The 20,393-nt window shown below is 40.5% G+C and overlaps 1 protein-coding gene across 2 annotated transcripts in view; it reads left to right on the top strand.

Moving 5' to 3' along the window:
• LOC124544611 (phosphatidylinositol 4-kinase alpha) overlaps positions 1–20,393 on the top strand; it is a 203,249-nt gene that overhangs the window by 78,386 nt on the left and 104,470 nt on the right. The gene's annotated exons all lie outside the window — the stretch shown is intronic.

The following is a 20,393-nucleotide window of genomic DNA, read 5'->3' as shown; positions in this document are numbered from 1 at the left end:
AAGCTAATGTTTATCTCTCTTTTTGCTCCTGTTAGTCCTCTCTCTCTCTCTCTCTCTCTCTCTCTCTCTGCAGTCAATTGTAAATGAAAACATTTTAACCTAGTTCTGGACTTCTGTCCACAAACCTAAAACTGTGGCTCAGGTTTAATTTACGTTATTTTGTGTGTGTCTGTTGACGACTCCTTGCTTCTGTTATTCAGTAAGCAGTCCCCTTTACTCATAAATTATTTACGTTCTGTCAGAACTTTACTGTATGATATATAAAATAGGTAAGAATATGTCATTTACATTTTTTCCCACCAGGATTGATACAAAGTATATTTCTGGACACGCAGCTCAGTTGACAATTCCATTTTTCTGCATATGGTCCATCTGTTACTGCATAATTTTTTCAATTGGAGAGTGAGATGAATTAAGTCTGTCACTCTTTGATGTGAAAGTCTTCAGATTTGTACATTGTGCAAAAACAAGTCATACAAATGAGTAGTCCTGCACCCAGTGAAACTTCCTGCTTCCACGAGTCACATGAACAGCAATCTGTTCCCATTTGGTTTTGAAACTGGTGTTGCTTTGGCTAATTATATTTGTCCATGAAACGTAACATTTTATTTTTTAATGTGGTGTTTCACACATTCGCACAAAATAATTCCAGAGCAAAATTTCCCTTCTTTGCTCTGGCCAGACATTGTGCTAGAGAGAGATGTCTCACATGTGTGTGTGTGTTCTTAGTGATTCTATGAACGCAGTTGTCATGTGGTTACAAACATAATATTGTTTAGCAAAACATTATGTGCATGTGTTCACTGCTGAAAAATGCATCATTTTACAGTAGTGCTAAGTAATTCATTTTTCTAGTGTACTCACAAAAATATGAACTTATATTGTTGAGTTGTCAAAAGGCACATAAACAAGGTCATGGTTTGTGGACTGAATTTGAAATGCAGCAAGATTCTCTCTGTTTTATTTGTATGCCTTTTGATGACACATTTCTACCACTATTTGGCGAGTTGTTACTTTTACTGATGTAAATAATTTACATTCTAGCAGAACTTTCCATTACCATAATTAAACTTAAGTTGGATTTATGAGGATACTACATACACATGTTCAAAAATAAATTCAAATTAATGGTATTGTTGCTGTAGCTGAGTAAATAGGTGGTATACTCTGCAATGAAATCAGATGATGTCTGGCTTTACAGTCATTGTTAGATTAGACCATGACCAGCAAATGTAGATCCAAACACCCCCCCCCCCCCCCCCCCCACACACACACACGATATTCAGAAAATGTTTGAATTGCTTGTAGGTACGTTTCAGAGCAGGTTGTCCTGAGACTTAAATGTTAAGAAAAAAAAATTGATATGTTAGGCCATGTACAAGTTATTTAGCATTGAAGCTAGCCAGTCAGGTCGTTTTGCACTCAGATTTAAACATCCTGTGAGGATCTGTGTTGCGAAACATATTCTCCATGTGGTTTGCTCAAATTGAACAAGAGAGCTATACAAAAACAAACAAGGGAAAATACTCAACGACAGGCCAATGGGTCAGCAATTCTATGCACTGCCATCTTCGCTATGACAACTTCCGACTTTTAGTGTGTTGGGCTATGTAGTGAACCTCTACCTGCTTGTCATTCAATCATCATCAGGAATCATATGTATGCATTCAATCTTTGTTGAAAGAGTACATTTAGCTGTGAAGGTACAGAGGAGGAGGTGCGATAGAACAATGACAGAGGTAGGCTTGACACATATGTAGTGGTAACGTGGTGTGTCATCAGTACTCTTTCAAGGAATACACCGATATGCATTTAGCATATATGATGCCCTGGGTCAGAATGGACTGGGGGCCCACAACACTTACAATGCAAGATAATTCTGTGTGTGAATACCTTTGTAGTGGTTGATGAATGATTAAGGGAGACTGGAAGTTTTGCTGTAACCAGTATCACTGCTGGACAAGAATGCTATGTACAGAATACTCAATTAGGACAAAACCTTCTTGGTACAGTTGCTATAATACCTAGTATCAGTTGAAGGGCCATTGGTAATGCTTTGGGGGTATGTAAAATTATTCCGATGTTCTTGAAGTATGCCTGTAAACTACACATTGTAAAATGTATGTGTTTGTTTGTCGCTGCAAGTTTTACATGCTGCAGTATTGGATGCCCTACATGACAGAAACCTATTTCTGTACCACTTATAGAAGGTGCACAATGTGGTGGCAAAGGAGTATCCCTCTTGTTACCAATATTCTGCGTGGTACTTAAATCAATATAACAAATATCCTCATTTTGAATGGATGGTGTTGTGGACAGATGAGGCATGCTTCACCAGAGGAGGACCATTAAACTCCCAAAACAGCCACATTTGGATGGACACAAAAATCTTATCAGCATAGATTTAGTATAAACATTTGGGCAGGTATTGTAGGTGACTGGATCCCATCCTACTTCCTCCCCATTTAAATGGACTGGCATATTTAGCATTCCATGAAAACATTCTTCCCCCATATTTGGAAGGCGTTCCTCTGGCTATCTGGCAGGAAATGTGGTTCCAAAACGATCACACATCACCACATTCCACTGCTGTGGTATGTGAATATTTAGATATGTTGTATCCACAGAGGTGGGTTGGCCAAGATGGTCCAGTTCCCTGGGCAGCTCATTTCCCATATCTGACACCATTGGATTTTTACGTGTGGGACCACATGAAGAAACTCGTCTACATGATCCTGGTAGACACAATCAAAGATCTTCTTGTGAGAATAGTTGTAGTCTTTGATGAAATCCATGAAATCTTTGATTTTGGAAAGCTTGCTGACTCCATGATGCAGCATTGCAATGCATGCATTCAAGCTGGAGGAGGACACTTTGGCCAGTGTTATGTTTCACTCCTGAAAATTATGGTGTCACATTAATGACATGACAAAACATCAGTTGTACTGTAAAACAGTTAATCATTATTTTCCATGTATTTGTTATATGTATGGCTAGTGACTGCATACGAGGTTTATTGTTTTTCCATAGTTATGTTGAAACAGATAAACATGGTTAGACCTTAGCCAGGTGCAATTGTAAGCAGTTATTGAACATTATGGATACTGTAGCCAGTGGAATAAGTGTACACATTTGTGGCCAATGCCAATGGATTTTACAAAAACAAAAGTTGCGCAGTTCCAATACTTACAAGAATTTCATATGTAAACATTTAGACAACAACAGATAAGGTGAAATGAGTTTATTTGTGTGGCCAATCACCGCAAAAAGCACAGAAATAGTTGTTTCATAAATAAAAACCACCTTTTCTTGCTGCACTGTATTTTATTTCTCCTAGATTTGATTCACCTTTTTAACTTTAAGGCATCATTGGTGGGATATAGAATGATACAGTTTTGTTTTGATAGTGTTATCTGTAGATTATAGAAACTTTTTATGTAAGTAAGTCATTACTTACAGTCCTTTGTGTTTTTGATTGGCACCTGTGTTACCTCTCATCTGGCCACAAGCTCGAGTTCGCACCACAGCTCTATTCATGAAACATAAGCATATTTTTATATTTTGAACTTTTTTCTTCCCACTTTTCATCTTGTTTGTCCTTATTGTTACCACACACTGTCAGGCTTAAGTCACTAATTATAGATATTAGATCGAAAACTGTGAGTTCAAGACATAACTACTGTGCATTCACTATGTTTCTCGTCCTGTTTGGTTTGTTCATGTACATGCTGCCAACCTAATGAAGTATATTCTGAAAACAGCTTCAGAGAGACAGAGTACATAAGCGTGGATTTTTTAAAATATTGATGTAATAGCTGTCAGAGAATGATTAAAAGTTTTGGTGTTCAGATGATTTGAGTTTTGGTTTAAATGTCTCGTGGAGAGGTTCATGTACAAGTGAGTAGAAAGGGATTGATTGGATGATATTATTATTATTATTTCTTTACTTTCTCAGACATTAAGTCTGGTTAAAAATGGGACGTGACGCGGACCTTGATCAAGCGTCACTTCCTTTTAACTGTACGGTATATGTTATATTGCATTTAGGAACTTTCGGGTAATTGAACATGTATCAATGATTACGGATTTCTGTAATTGTATATATAAGTTTGGATGTAGCTGTATTGTATTGATGTAATGGTGGATATTGTGTGGTATGACTCCTGTAGTTGATAGTATGATTGGTATGATGTCAACTTTATTCTAATGCCACATGTCCTTGACTTTCTCAGCCAGTTGGATGTATTTTTCAATTTTTTCTCCTGTTTTCTTTTGTACATTTGTTGTATTGGGTATGGATATTTCGATTAGTTGTGTTAATTTCTTCTTTTTATTGGTGAGTATGATGTCAGGTTTGTTATGTGGTGTTGTTTTATCTGTTGTAATGGTTCTGTTCCAGTATAATTTGTATTCATCATTCTCCAGTACATTTTGTGGTGCATACTTGTATGTGGGAACGTGTTGTTTTATAAGTTTATGTTGTAAGGTAAGCTGTTGATGTATTATTTTTGCTACATTGTCATGTCTTCTGGGGTATTCTGTATTTGCTAGTATTGTACATCCACTTGTGATGTGATCTACTGTTTCTATTTGTTGTTTGCAAAGTCTGCATTTATCTGTTGTGGTATTGGGATCTTTAATAATATGCTTGCTGTAATATCTGGTGTTTATTGTTTGATCCTGTATTGCAATCATGAATCCTTCCGTCTCACTGTATATATTGCCTTTCCTTAGCCATGTGTTGGATGCGTCTTGATCGATGTGTGGCTGTGTTAGATGATACGGGTGCTTGCCATGTATTGTTTTCTTTTTCCAATTTACTTTCTTCGTATCTGCTGATGTTACATGATCTAAAGGGTTGTAAAGGTGGTTATGAAATTGCAGTGGTGTAGCCGATGTATTTATATGAGTGATTACTTTGTGTATTTTGCTAGTTTCTGCTCGTTCTAGAAAGAATTTTCTTAAATTGTCTACCTGTCCATAATGTAGTATATAAAAACAAAGATGAGGTGACTTACCGAACAAAAGCGCTGGCAGGTCGATAGACACACAAACAAACACAAACATACACACAAAATTCAAGCTTTCGCAACAAACTGTTGCCTCATCAGGAAAGAGGGAAGGAGAGGGGAAGACGAAAGGAAGTGGGTTTTAAAGGAGAGGGTAAGGAGTCATTCCAATCCCGGGAGCGGAAAGACTTACCTTAGGGGGAAAAAAGGACAGGTATACACTCGCACACACGCACATATCCATCCACACATACAGACACAAGCAGACATATTTCACATAAATATGTCTGCTTGTGTCTGTGTCTGTATGTGTGGATGGATATGTGCGTGTGTGCGAGTGTATACCTGTCCTTTTTTCCCCCTAAGGTAAGTCTTTCCGCTCCCGGGATTGGAATGACTCCTTACCCTCTCCTTTAAAACCCACTTCCTTTCGTCTTCCCCTCTCCTTCCCTCTTTCCTGATGAGGCAACAGTTTGTTGCGAAAGCTTGAATTTTGTGTGTATGTTTGTGTTTGTTTGTGTGTCTATCGACCTGCCAGCGCTTTTGTTCGGTAAGTCACCTCATCTTTGTTTTTATATATAATTTTTCCCACGTGGAATGTTTCCTTCCATTATATTGTCCATAATGTAGGTTTTTTATGTCGATGAATCCCCTTCCTCCTTCCTTTCTGCTTAATGTGAATCTTTCTGTTGCTGAATGTATGTGATGTATTCTATATTTGTGGCATTGTGAACGTGTAAGTGTATTGAGTGCTTCTAGGTCTGTGTTACTCCATTTCACTACTCCAAATGAGTAGGTCAATATTGGTATAGCATAAGTATTTATAGCTTTTGTCTTGTTTCTTGCTGTCAATTCTGTTTTCAGTATTTTTGTTAGCCTTTGTCTATATTTTTCTTTTAGTTCTTCTTTAATATTTGTATTATCTATTCCTATTTTTTGTCTGTATCCTAGATATTTATAGGCATCTGTTTTTTCCATCGCTTCTATGGAGTCACTGTGGTTATTCAATATGTAATCTTCTTGTTTAGTGTGTTTTCCCTTGACTATGCTATTTTTCTTACATTTGTCTGTTCCAAAAGCCATATTTATATCATTGCTGAATACTTCTGTTATCTTTAGTAATTGGTTGAGTTGTTGATTGGTTGCTGCCAGTAGTTTTAGATCATCCATGTATAGCAAATGTGTGATTTTGTGTGGGTATGTTCCAGTAATATTATATCCATAATTCGTATTATTTAGCATGTTGGATAGTGGGTTCAGAGCAAGACAGAACCAGAAAGGACTTAATGAGTCTCCTTGGTATATTCCACGCTTAATCTGTATTGGCTGTGATGTGATGTTATCTGAATTTGTTTGAATATTAAGTGTGGTTTTCCAGTTTTTCATTACTCTGTTTAGAAACTGTATCAATTTAGGATCTACTTTGTATATTTCCAATATCTGTAGTAACCATGAGTGGGGTACACTATCAAAGGCTTTTTGGTAATCAATGTATGCGTAGTGTAGCGACCTTTGTTTAGTTTTAGCTTGATATGTCACCTCTGTATCTATTATCAGTTGCTCTTTACATCCTCGTGCTCCTTTGCAGCAGCCTTTTTGTTCTTCATTTATAATTTTGTTCTGTGTTGTATGTGTCATTAATTTCTGTGTAATGACTGAAGTTAATATTTTGTAGATTGTTGGTAGGCATGTTATGGGGTGATATTTAGCTGGGTTTGCTGTGTCTGCTTGATCTTTAGGTTTCAGATAGGTTATTCCATGTGCAAGTGTATCAGGGAATGTGTATGGGTCTGCAATGTAACTGTTAAATAATTTAGTTAGATGTGAATGTGTTGAGGTGAACTTCTTTAGCCAGTAATTTGCTATTTTATCATTTCCAGGGGCTTTCCAATTGTGTGTAGAATTAATTGCTCGGGTGACTTCATGTTGCAAAATTATCACTTCAGGCATTTGTGGTATCATCTTGTATGTGTCTGTTTCTGCTTGTATCCACCGTGCATGCCTGTTATGTTGTACCGGGTTTGACCATATGTTGCTCCAGAAGTGTTCCATGTCTGTTATGTTTGGTGGATTGTCTATTTTAATGTGTGTGTTATCTATTGTTTGGTAAAATCTCTTTTGGTTTGTGTTGAATGTTTGGTTTTGTTTCCTTCTATTTTCACTTTTTTTGTATCTTCTAAGTCGTTTGGCCAATGCTTGTAATTTCTGCTTCTTTTCATCTAATTGCTCTATTGCTTCTTGTTGTGAGATTTTACCTAACCTTTTTCGTTTTTTGTCTGATAATTCATTTCTTATAAATTGTGTTAGCTGTCCGATGTCTTTTCTCAGTTTTTCTATTCTGATCTGTAGCCTGTGTTGCCATGCTGGTTTTGTGGGTTTCTTCTGTGTATTGGTTTGTTCTGATCTCTGCCTAGTGTGTATATTTAGTGTAGTGAGTGCTCCTATATAAACCAGTAGTTGTAACTCTTCCATAGTTGTATTTTCATTTATTTTGTTGTGTATAATTGTGTTGATAGTTTTTATTGTTGTTTCGACTTGTGGGTTATTTGGCGGTCTATGCAAGAATGGTCTGATGTCTGTATTTGTGTCTTTGTATTCTATATATGTCAGCTGAAATTTCTCTTCTATATCTAACACATGTGTCTCTTCGTGTTCTATTTGTGCTTGTTCTGGTGGCTGTCTTAAGATTTTGTTTTCCTCTGATTGTTTAATTGATGCGTGTTGGTCTTTGTTTGTTTGCTCTGGGATGTTTGAGTCCATTACTGTATTTTCTTCTTCTTCTGATTGCACATTATTTTGTTCCAGTATTTGTTGTACTTGTTGTTTGATGTTTTCTAATTCTGACTGGGGTATCCTGTTATTTTTTATTATTACACGGATCTGATCAGCTAGTCGTTGTTCTGTTAAAAATTTTAATTCCGGGTATCTGGTAATAAATGTTGTGTGTACTTGTGATCTGTATCCAGTTGTGTTGGTTCCTAGGTTTGTTGCTTGGTAATAACAGAACATGAGGTGTCGATTAACTTCATCTGACCATCTCATTCTCTGTCTTATTATTATTATTATTATTACTGTGATAATAGTCCTCTGTTGTGCTCCTCTATTGTTTTGTCCATCAGTGTAAACATTGAGTTGTTTGGCATGTGTACTTGGTCATTCAACATGGTTTTCTTTCCTGCTTTTGTTTTCTGTATGTGTTAATTTTCTTGGGGTTAGGAGGCGATTTTTTATTGTTGATTCTAATTATTAACGTGCTTTCTACTCTAGTGGTTGGCTTGTGATTGTGTTCTGTTATGTGTTCTACAAATGTATATGGTTTGTCCCTCACTTCCAGGCTCTCATGCATTCTTTGTATATGACATCAAATGTTGTGCCTTTTTGTCCTGTGTATCTGCCATCACAAGTGTTACACTGTAATAGATATATACCTGCTTTCTGGTATATGTATCTGATTTTTTTTTTTTTTTCCAGTTTTGGGCAGTGTTTTTGGATAGAATTATTTGTTGTGTATGCTACGTTTATTCCCTGTCTCTTAAAAACGTTGGTGACTTTACATGAGAGTTTGTGTTTGTATGTCATTGTGTACCATCTTTTGTTTTCTCTTGTATATAATGACGTACTTACATAAAAAAAGAAACAACTAATCTACTGATAACACTATCAAAACAAAACTGTACCATTCTGTATCCCACCAATGATGCCTTAAAGTGAAAAAGGTGAATCACGTCTGGGAGAAATAAAATGCAGTGCAGCAAGAAAGGTTATTTTTATTTACAAAAGAAAGGTCCAGATATAAAAATAAAATGTGTTATAATGTCTAAGTTGAACACACATATTTCAAAAACGACACAACACATGTAAGCCACAGAGCAAGTTGTCAAAGACATGTGAACATGGTAACATTCAAATCAGCACTGAGTCCAAGTCTAGCGGCCGCTGGCTGGCTGGCCGCTTAGGTGGCGTGGCTGCTGCATGGCTGGCAGACAGACAGCACCGCATGTAGAGGACGTGCGTAATTGCGCGCCAGCACTTTGAATGATTGGCGAGTCACAACACTTTTCCCCCCTTTCAAATTTTGCACTGGTCTTGATGGAGGTGACCTGTAGATTGCCAACGTCCATAGGTGTTGTTTGACTGGCTGTAAAGTCTCGAGGAGGAGGCTTCCCCTACGGACGGAAGTGTCCTCGATGATAACGGGTCGAGATGACGGGAGATGTAGGGGTCGAATCTGCTGGGGCCCCATGCACCAATCTGCCCATTGCGGCAAGTCCGGTTGTTATAACAGGAGACATGGGCGATGTGTCGGTGTCCGTAGGAGAAGGAGGCGAGTAGAGTTGCTCCGACAGTTGATGGTCATCCGGTTCCTGCATGGGCATGTCTCCTGGTGGCTTCTGTTCTTGTGCTGGCACTGAGATGATGGTGAGAGGGCTGCGTTGTGAGTAATGAGAGATGCCAAGATCCTGAGCGTCAGGTAGAGCCGAAGGTGGTGTAGTGGCATTCGGAACAGGCGTTGCCGGCACACGAGTCTGAAGCTGGTCCGAATGATGCACTGCAACACCCACGTCCGTCTGGATTTCATACAGGTGTCGGCCACGGTGTCGTAAGATGCGGCCAGGACTCCATTTTGGCCGCCTGCCGTATCCCCGTACCCATACAAGATCGTTGGCGGTGAACTGGCCAAGTGAAGGCACCCGCATCCGTGTGGTGGAAGGCCGCAGAAGATGAAGTAGCATGCGGGGCTGTCAGCCAAGAAAGAGCACAGCTGGACTGTGGGGGTGAAACGGTAAGAAGCCAGAGATTGGAGAAGCGCATCATCAGCAGCAGAAGAAGTCAGGAGTTTCCTCATCTGAGCCTTAAATGTGCAGACCGGTCGTTCAGCCTCACCGTTTGACTGTGGATGGAACGGAGGGGCTGTGACATGCATAACACCATGGCAAGCACAAAAATCTGCAAATTCGGAAGAGCCAAATTGCGGACCATTATCAGTAACAAGAGTAGAGGGAAGGCCTTCCAAAGAGAAAATGCGGGCGAGAGCACTTGTGGTTGCCGCCGTGGTAGGCGACGTGCAACGGACAATGAAAAGAAAGTTAGAGTAGGCGTCAATTACGAGTAGCCGATAAGTACCTAAAGAAGGTCCCACGAAGTCAGCAAGAAGGCACTCCCAGGGCTTCTCAGGCGAAGGCCACGGTGACAAAGATGACTTCGGGGTGGCGGCCTGTGACGCACAAGGGCCGCAGGCAGCAACCATGTGTGCTATTTCAGAGTCGATGCCAGCCCAGTACACATGACGGCGCGTCAGAGATTTTGTACGAGACACACCCCAGTACCTATGGTGAAGGAGGCGTAAGACTGAAGCACGCAAAGACGCAGGTACAACAACACGTGGCGAAGCATTTTCGGTGGAAAGGAGGATAACACCATCCGTAGCCGTGAGGCGGTAACGCAAAGCGTAGTAGTTCCGCAACAGATCAGAAGTCTTAGCGGACAGACGATATGGCCAACCCTTCTGAATACAGCGTAAAAGATGGGGAACCCATCCACAACCTGCTGCTTGGCAACATCCAGGTGGAAATCCAAAGTTCGTTCCTATCGAATGTCAGATCAGGGCCTATGGGAAGGCGAGACAGTGCATCAGCATTCGCATGTTGAGCCGTCGGCCAGAAATGAATCTCATAATTGAAACGAGACAAGTAAAGAGCCCAATGCTGGAGGCGGTGTGCAGCCTTGTCGGGAAGCGACGTTGATGGATGAAACAAGGAAACAAGTGGTTTGTGGTCCGTAACAAGATGAAATTTGGATCCATAAAGAAAAACACCAAACTTATGAAGAGCATAAATAATGGCCAAAGCTTCCTTTTCAATTTGAGAATATTTTCGTAGGGCATCCGTGAGCGTTTTGGAGGCATAAGTAATGGGTTGTTCAGAACCGTCAGAAAAACGGTGCGTAAGGACTGCACCAACCCCGTATTGAGAGGTGTCCGTGGCCAGAACGAGATGTTAGCCAGGTTGATAAGTAGCCAGGCACGGGGCCTGTTTCAGCATAGTCTTCAATTTCTGGAAAGCCGCATCGCATGATGTGGACCAGTGAAAAGGCACGTTTTTATGCAACAGGCGATGCAATGGCTGAGCCACCAAAGCAGCAGACGGTAATAACCTGTGATAGTATGCTATTTTCCCCAAGAAGGACTGCAGTTCCTTAACAGATGTAGGGCAAGGAAGGGCATCGATCACAGCGACAGTTTGCTGAAGTGGACGAATACCATCCCAAGAGAGTTGAAACCCCAAGTACATGATAGATGCCTGAAAAAATTGTGATTTCTGAAGGTTACACTTAAGACCAGCAGTCTGTAAGACATGAAAAAGTGTGCGGAGGTTCTGAAGATGTTCTTCAGTGGTGGAACCAGTGACAACAATGTCGTCCATGTAATTGATACACCCAGGGACAGGGAGCAATAATTGTTCCAAGAATCGCTGAAAGAGAGCAGGGACGCTGGCAACCCCGAATGGCAATCATTGGTATTGATAGAGGCCAAAAGGCGTGTTAAGGATCAGAAACTCTGGGAAGCAGTGTCGAGAGGAAGTTGATGATAAGCTTCTGACCGGTCAATTTTAGAAAAATACTGGCCTCCCGCAAGTTTAGTGAACAATTCTTCAGGTCGGGGCAAAGGGTAAGTGTCGATGAGGCATTGCACATTTACAGTGGCTTTAAAATCGCCACAGAGATGAATATCACCATTGGACTTAGCAATGACGACGACAGGAGAGGACCACTCACTGGAAGTTACAGGAAGCTAGACCCCTAAAGTAGTTCCCGTTTTACCCGATCATGAAAGGCCACAGGAATGGGTCAAGCCCGAAAAAACTTAGGCCTAACCTAGGAGAAAAAAGGGACAAAAATGTCGTTGACAAGGAATCCAATTGAGCATACGGAATAGTATCAGAGACGATATTGACAGAGTCATCTATGGAGAACCCAAAAATGCGAAAGGCATTGAAACCAAAAAGATTTTCTGCGTTACTCTGGTCAACCACAAATATGGGAACAGTGCGAACGACGGATTTTTAAGATACCTCTGCATTAAATTGTCTCAAGAGAGAAATGTTCTGTTTATTGTACATCCGTAATTGCCGAGTGACAGGTGATAGGATTGGAGAACCCAACTGAAGATACGTCCGCGAATTGATGTAGTGGCAGCAGAACCAATATCCACCTGCATGCGAACATCCCGACCAAGGATGTGGACTGTGAGGAATAACTTCCCTGAAAGGGAAGAAGTGCAATTGACAGACAACACAGAAGCAGAATCAGCGTCACGGTCATGAACATCATGTATGCGGTCATATTTGCAAACAGAAGATACATGACCCTTCTTTTTGCAATTGTGGCACACGGCCCAACGTTGGGGACAATCCTCACGTGAATGTTTCATAAAACACCGCATTTTCTGAGATGGTTGTTTACGGTTAGGCTGAGGCTGCGCGTGGGAGCGTACGGCGGCCACGTCGGCCGGCGGGGACACGCCGCACGCGTCGTCAACAGCGCACAGAGGTTGTATGTCCCCGACGTCACCCCACGCCTCTATTTGCACTTCAGTGACGCGAGAAGTTTCAAAAGACTGTGCAATGGATAGGACTTCATCTAGAGTCGGATTTGCTAACTGAAGGGCCCGTTGCCTCACTTCTTTGTTGGGCGCCAACCGGATAATAGCATCCCGTACCATGGAATCTGCACAGGATTATTTGTGAACATCAGTAACAAATTGACACTTTCAACAGAGGCCGTGAAGCTCAGCAGCCCAAGCGCGATAGGATTGATTCGGTTGTTTTTGACAACGATAAAAGGCAACATGAGAGGCTACCACATGCGTTTGCTTTTGAAAATAGACGGACAGAGGTGAGCATATTTCAGCAAAGGACAGAGACGCAGGATCTTTCAAAGGAGCCAATTGCGACAACAATCGAAACATTTGAGGTGAAATCCATGAAAGGAACAGAGACTTACATGTTTGTTCGTCCGTGACATGAAATGCCAAGAAGTGCTGTCGAAGACGTTTTTCGTAATCAGACCAGTCTTCCGCCGTCTCGTCGTAAGGAGGAAAAGTCGGTATATGCAACGATGAGAAACGGCCCACATTTGATGCTGCGACGAAATCGCGAATCGCCGATGTGAGAAGCGTTTGCTGCTCAATGAGACCTTGCAATAGTTGCTCTAAAGTGACCATGGAAACCTGTGCGTCAACGATGAAAAGGAAAAATCCCATCCTTGTCGCCAATTGTTATAATGTCAAGTTGAACACATGTATTTCAAAAATGACACAACACATGTAAGTCACAGAGCAAGTTGACAAAGCAAGACATGTGAACACGGTAACATTCAAATCAGCACTGAGTCCAAGTCTAGCGGCCGCTTTCTGGCTGGCCGCTTAGGTGGCGCAGCTGCTGCATGGCTGGCAGACAGACAGCGCCGCATGTAGAGGACACGCGTAATTGCGTGGCGCCACTTTGAATTATCGGCGAGTCACAACAAAATGATGATCCTGCTCGTGGTCAAACTCGGGACCTCGCATTTCTCATATCCAGCTGTCTACCCAGACCATGCTGTCTGATATTACAACAGGCTGTAATTCGGAGCTTTATAGCTACGCGATTACAATGTGGAGCATATGTTTGGCAATACCACCTTTCACTGACCATTTGAATCTGATACATATAAATACAGTGTGTCCAGCATGCAAGCAGTTTGGTTGCAGACCCTCAACCGGCCTCCTCCTTATCAATACGTGACCCTAACTGGCACTGAGGCAGGACCAGCTTTCATCAGAGTTCTTGCCTGACACCACTTAAGTCGCAAATGGCAACAGTTTATGGTCAGTAGAATGCGTGCCACATGACATCCGTCTCAGAGCTGTCCTTGAAACAACTGATTTGTTAGTTTTTTGTGTCATTGTGGTGCCAAGTGTTGCTTAAATTGCTGCTGTAGAGGCAGTATGATCTGCCAGAGCCATATGTTGAAAGTGATGGTCTACCCTCTTGGTAGTGCATTTGGCCATCCAGAATCCTTTCTTTTTGTGACTGTAGGTTCTCTTGACCACCACTGCCAGCAATTATGTACAGTGGCTACATTTGTGCCAAATCTGTCTGCAGTATCACAAAAGGAACATCCATCTTCTTTGAACCCGACTACACGACCTTGCTCCAACTCAATAAGGTGTTGATAATGACATCTTTGTTGCTTTAAGGGCATTCTTGACCAACATCTACTCGCCCAATCCAATCTTAAAGGAAACTAAGACTCATGACATTTACAGCGTGTATATAAAACAAAACTAATCTGCATCCACATAGTGGTGCTACTACACACATATCAGGAGATACGACTTCATATATCACTGAGTTGCTTGAAAAACTACCACTACATAGATGATTTTTTAGTTTATTACTTCTTTTTGTTTACTCTATATACAACACAACACATTTTGCAGACATTATCCATAACTGCCACAAATGTACCTACGAGATTATATCATTGTAGTACCCATAATTTAGCAGATATGTGACAAATAATGAGATGTGTGAAAAACTGTGGCATCATGCGTAATGTTATAACTTATTACTTCTTTACTAGTAACTCTATTCACAACACATTTTCCTGACTATAACCATGTATATCTCTGGATATAACTGCAGAATTATGTCCTTGTTCAGCACATTGTTCAGGAAATATGACATTATAAACATTAAGCTATGTGAAAATGAAGCTGCAGGGTGAAATGTATATACAAATACCTGTGAAATGTGTTAAATATATGTGAAATAGATGTAAAATAGATGTTAAATAGATGTAAAATATATTTGACTTGTGTATATGAGAGCAGAGCCGTGTGTAAAAAGGTCATGCTAAACCAATGGAATGATTGCTACCATATTTGGTACATGCATTAGTTACAACCTGCAAAGATGTTCTACAGAGGTTAAGAACCATTTTGCACTCAAATTTCAGATGCACGTAGTTAAATGTATTAAATTGATTGAAAGTGAATAATTGTGATTGTTACCCCAATAAGCTTTTATTTGTTGTTAGCTACATTTCTTTGAATCAACAAAGCATTATGCAGAACCACTCACTGTGCCTAGAGTGGATAAAGAGCAGGTAATAATTTAAACACAGCCTCCAAACATACCAGCCACTTGCCTTGTGCTTCAGGATCAAAGACAAACAGTTAGCCCTAAACAACAAAGGAAACTGAAATATTAGCAAGCTACTTCTACAAGTTGTTAAATTTGATAAGTTGTTAAATTGTGAGACACCAGGAGCAAACTTTCCAAAACAAAATCCTGGAGACCCACACATATAGACTCAGAACCACCCAGCTTGTATGAAATGCAAAATATCTTTGAAGATCCAAAGAATGACAAGGCCTCCAGGAAGATTCAGTAACTGCTGAAATGTGGGAAATTGTGGGAACAGAAAAGAAGCTCCATGGTGTCTTTCAATAAATCTGGGAAACAGAAGATTCGAAAACAACATTACTTCACCTAATTCACAAAAAAATGAGATAAAACTGACAGCAACTACCATAGATGAATATCCCTCCTTCCAGTGACTTACAAAATTCTTTCAAAAGCATTACAGAACAGATGAGAAAGCGAACTTGGAGAGCAGTTAGGAGAGCTTCAAGGAGAGTTTAGAAAAGGACGATCCTGTGTGGAACAAGCTTTAAATCCGAAGTTCATAATCAGGTACAGAAGAATGAGATATAAAGATATAAAAGCATTTATATAAAATTTATTAACTTCAAAAAATCACATGATTCTGTTGACAGGAAAACATTATTCAACAGCTTAAAAGAGTTTGGAGCTGACAACATATTGGTGGCAGTCATAAAAGACACACAATCAAATACTGAATGCAAACTTAAATTTCTGGGCAAAACCTTCAAGGCTTTTGAGATGAAAACTGGTGTAAGGCATGGAGATGGACACTCATCCCACTGCTGTTCAGTTGTGTGCTAGAAAAGGTAATTAGGGAATGGAGGAAAATAACAGAAGAAGAAGGAATTAGAAGAATCACAATTAGGAGAAAAGGCGATAATCTGAATTTTGATTGTCTAGCTTTTGCAGGTGATCTCATCTTTTTTTCTGAACCTGTAGTAGATGAAATAGGCCTACATGTATCTTTTGAAAAAACAGAGTACATGACAGATGTGCAGGAAGCACCATGCTTTACACAAAGAAGCTAAACTAGTAATGTCAAGAAAGATGGAGGCGGCTTTTTAACTATTGAAGACATTTATAACAAGAAATCTATTTCGATAAATACAAAATTTTGGCACTACAGTACTGTCATTAACCCAGAATGCTTTCATGCATTAGAATGTATTTCGTTAAATATAGCCAAAAAATCAGGTGAAATAGAAAACAAGGAAAGGAAAATAATTTTGAAAATCTTGGGATGAAAATATGAGAATGGGAAATGGAAATTAAGAAGTAATAAAGTAGTTTATGAAAAAATAGAGCAAATATCAGACACAATGAGGAAGAGAAGAGTTGCATACTATGGACACCGAAAAAGGCTAGATGAAGGGGGGGGACATCAATGACATGGACAAAAGAAGTTAAAGCAGGCCTGAGGGAAAAGGAAATAACGAGAACTAGTAGAAAGAGAAAGATTCAGAGCAAAAGTGAAAGGTTTCAAGGAGAAAACAAAGAAAAAGACAGTTGCAGTATGGACAGAAGAAAGAAGAGAAAAGCATAATGGATGAATGAAAAATTACTGGAAGAAAGGAAGGAAAAAAGAAAGAATACATAAGATATTTCATGTGGCCCTTAGTAGGCCAAACCAATTTTAAAAAAATCTGTTATGAATATATCAGGAAATCTCCCTCACTCCACCGAGCGGGGTGGCGCAGTGGTTAGACACTGGACTCGCATTCGGGAGGACGACGGTTCAAGCCCGCGTCCGGCCATCCTGATTTAGGTTTTCCGTGATTTCCCTAAATCACTCCAGGCAAATGCCGGGATGGTTCCTCTGAAAGGGCACGGCCGACTTCCTTCCCAATCCTTCCCTAATCCGATGAGACCGATGACCACGCTGTCTGGTCTCCTTCCCCAAAACCAACCAACCAACCTCCCTCCCTCCCCCCCTCCCTCCCCCCTCCCTCCCCCCCCCCCCCCAAAAAAAAAGTTCATCACTAGTTGAGTACCTACCATTGCCAGGATTTGTATTTACTGCAATCTTCCAGTAGCCCGTCTTCCCCTCTGCCCTCTCTCTGTCCACCTCCTTCTCCCCTCTATCTGTTCCCATCTCCTCCTCCCCCCTTGCTGTCTGTCCATCTCCTCTTACCCCTCCATGTTGTCATGTTCACATAGAGAGGGAAGGAAGAGGAAGGAGGAGGAGGAGGAGGAGGAGATGGAAAGAGAGAGGGATGAGGTGAAAATGGACAGAAAGAGAGGGAAGGGGAAGATTGGATAATAGAAGATTGGAAAAAATACAAACCTGGCAATGCTGGGTACTCATCTAGCAATGTATAAAGAGGGTTACCTTTTAGAGAGAGAGAGAGAGAGAGAGAGAGAGAGAGAGAGAGAGAGAGAGAGAGAATGAATTTCCTGATATGTTATTTGTTCAAAATAGATTTTATTACTTTTTTCCACTCTAAGCCTTGGGAGTAGTTCTGCATAATGCTTTGTTGACTCAAAGAAATGTAGCTAACAACAAATGAATGCTTATTGGGGTAACAACCACAATTATTCACTGTCGGTCACTTTTATACATTTAACTAATGCCCATCTCAATCAGTATTGCTTTTATATCTCCTCGCTGTTTTATTTCCTTTTATTCTTTCTAATATGTATTCTTGCTTAGACTAATTTTCATTTTACATTTCAACATTTTGTTGTCTCATTTCTTCTGTTATGAAGCAACACCTTGTAACAATAATATTTTGGATAGAAGACAACCAAATTCATTTCTTTAATTTTTCATGGGTTTCATTTATTAGCATACTGGTGTATTGTTAAGAAATGATGGGTGCTATACAGGGTGTTACAAAAAGGTACGGCCAAACATTCAGGAAACATTCCTCACACACAAATAAAGAAAAGATATTATGCGGACATGTGTCCGGAAACGCTTAATTTCCGTGTTAGAGCTCATTTTAGTTTCGTCAGTATGTGCTGTACTTCCTCGATTCACCGCCAGTTCGGTGCTTGTGTTGATATGCGACTCATTGCTCTACAGTACTAGCTTCAAGCACATCATTACGTAGCATCAACAGGTTAGTGTTCATCACGAACATGGTTTTGCAGTCAGTGCAATGCTTACAAATGCGGAGTTGGCAGGTGCCCATTTGATGTATGGATTAGCACGGGGCAATAGCCATGGCGCGGTACGTTTGTATCGAGACATATTTCCAGAACAAAGGTGTCCCGACAGGAAGACGTACGAAGCAATTGATCGGCATCTTAGGGAGCACGGAACATACCAGCCTATGACTCGCGACTGGGGAAGACCTAGAATGACGAGGACACCTGCAATGGACGATGCAATTCTTCGTGCAGTTGACGATAACCCTAATGTCAGCGTCAGAGAAGTTGCTGCTGTACAAGGTAACGTTGACCACGTCACTGTATGGAGAGTGCTACGGGAGAACCAGTTGTTTCCGTACCACGTACAGCGTGTGCAGGCACTATCAGCAGCTGATTGGCCACCACGGGTACACTTCTGCGAATGGTTCATCCAACAATGTGTTAATCCTCATTTCAGTGCAAATGTTCTCTTTACGGATGAGGCTTCATTCCAACGTGATCAAATTGTAAATTTTCACAATCAACGTGTGGGCTGACGAGAATCCGCACGAAATTGTGCAATCATGTCATCAACGCAGATTTTCTGTGAACGTTTGGGCAGGCATTGTGGGTGATGTCTTGATTGGGCCCCATGTTCTTCCACCTACGCTCAATGGAGCACGTTATCATGATTTCATACGGGATACTCTACCTGTACTGCTAGAACATGTGCCTTTACAAGTACGACACAACATGTGGTTCATGCACGATGGAGCTCCTGCACATTTCAGTCGAAGTGTTCATATGCTTCTCAACAACAGATTCGGTGACGTATGGATTGGTAGAGGCGGACCAATTCCATGGCCTCCACACTCTCCTGACCTCAACCCTCTTGACTTTCATTTATGGGGGCATTTGAAAGCTCTTGTCTACGCAACCCCAGTACCAAATGTAGAGACTCTTCGTGCTTGTATTGTGGACGGCTGTGATACAATACGCCATTCTCCAGGGCTCCATCACCACATCAGGGATTCCATGCGATGGAGGGTGGATGCATGTATTCTCGCTAGCGGAGGACATTTTGAACATTTCCTGTAGCAAAGTGTTGTATTTGAAGTCACGCTGGTACGTTCTGTTGCTGTGTGTTTCCATTCCATGATTGATGTGATTTGAAGAGAAGTAATAAAATGAGCTCTAACATGGAAAGTAAGCGTTTCCGGACACATGTCCACCTAACATATTTTCTTTCTTTGTGTGTGAGGAATGTATCCTGAAAGTTTGGCCGTACCTTTTTGTAACACCCTGTATACCCACTCTAAGAAGATTCTTGGTGAGATGGCTAACAAGCAGAAATTGAATGCTGTTGACTGGTATTGACCTTTTTCTGATTGTTGCCAACTTGAGTTAGCAGATAATATTGTATTTAGTACATTTGAGTATATGGAAGTAGAGCTGACACACTGAGCTAATGATCACTGAAAGGTCATATGTAATTGTATTTGAAATAATCTTATTAATTATGATTTTATACAGTTAAGCACAGTTGTGTCTGCTAGTTAAAGATGGTAGTAACCAAAAAGGAATTGGTATAAATCAGTGGAATTCAGTCTCTACCAATCCTGCCACTCTCATTATCAACCACTCTGACTCTCCTAGAACTGCAAGTATAGTAGATCATTAAAGTAACTATATTCTGTTGTCATAATTGTATTCGTTTCCCTCTTTGTCTTTCCTTTCATGATTTTACTGCTCCTTCCCTCATTACCCAAACAAATCCTGATTATTATCAGCTACAAATTTCTTATTGTATATCAACATTCTTTTTATAATAAAATGCATTTTATAGAGACTAAACTGAAAGAGCAAAGGCATTATCCTGAAGGATAAACTTTTAATGATGTGGTACATGTACATTGTTGTTTTTTCTGTTTCTTATCCTCTCTCTCTCTCTCTCTCTCTTTCTCTCTTTCTTACAAATTTTATGCTATCCTATTTATTACCTATCCTTGTAGGTTACTAGGGCTAGAACCAATGAAGAGTATTGCCTTTTCATCATAAATAATCTCTGCATGACAGTGAAGTCTGTTTTGACATAGTTTGA

The sequence above is a fragment of the Schistocerca americana genome, chromosome 8 (genome assembly GCF_021461395.2).
Source record: "Schistocerca americana isolate TAMUIC-IGC-003095 chromosome 8, iqSchAmer2.1, whole genome shotgun sequence".
NCBI lineage: Eukaryota > Metazoa > Arthropoda > Insecta > Orthoptera > Acrididae > Schistocerca > Schistocerca americana.
The sequence above is the reverse complement of the archived record's forward strand: the minus strand, read 5'-3'. Positions and strand labels throughout refer to the sequence as shown.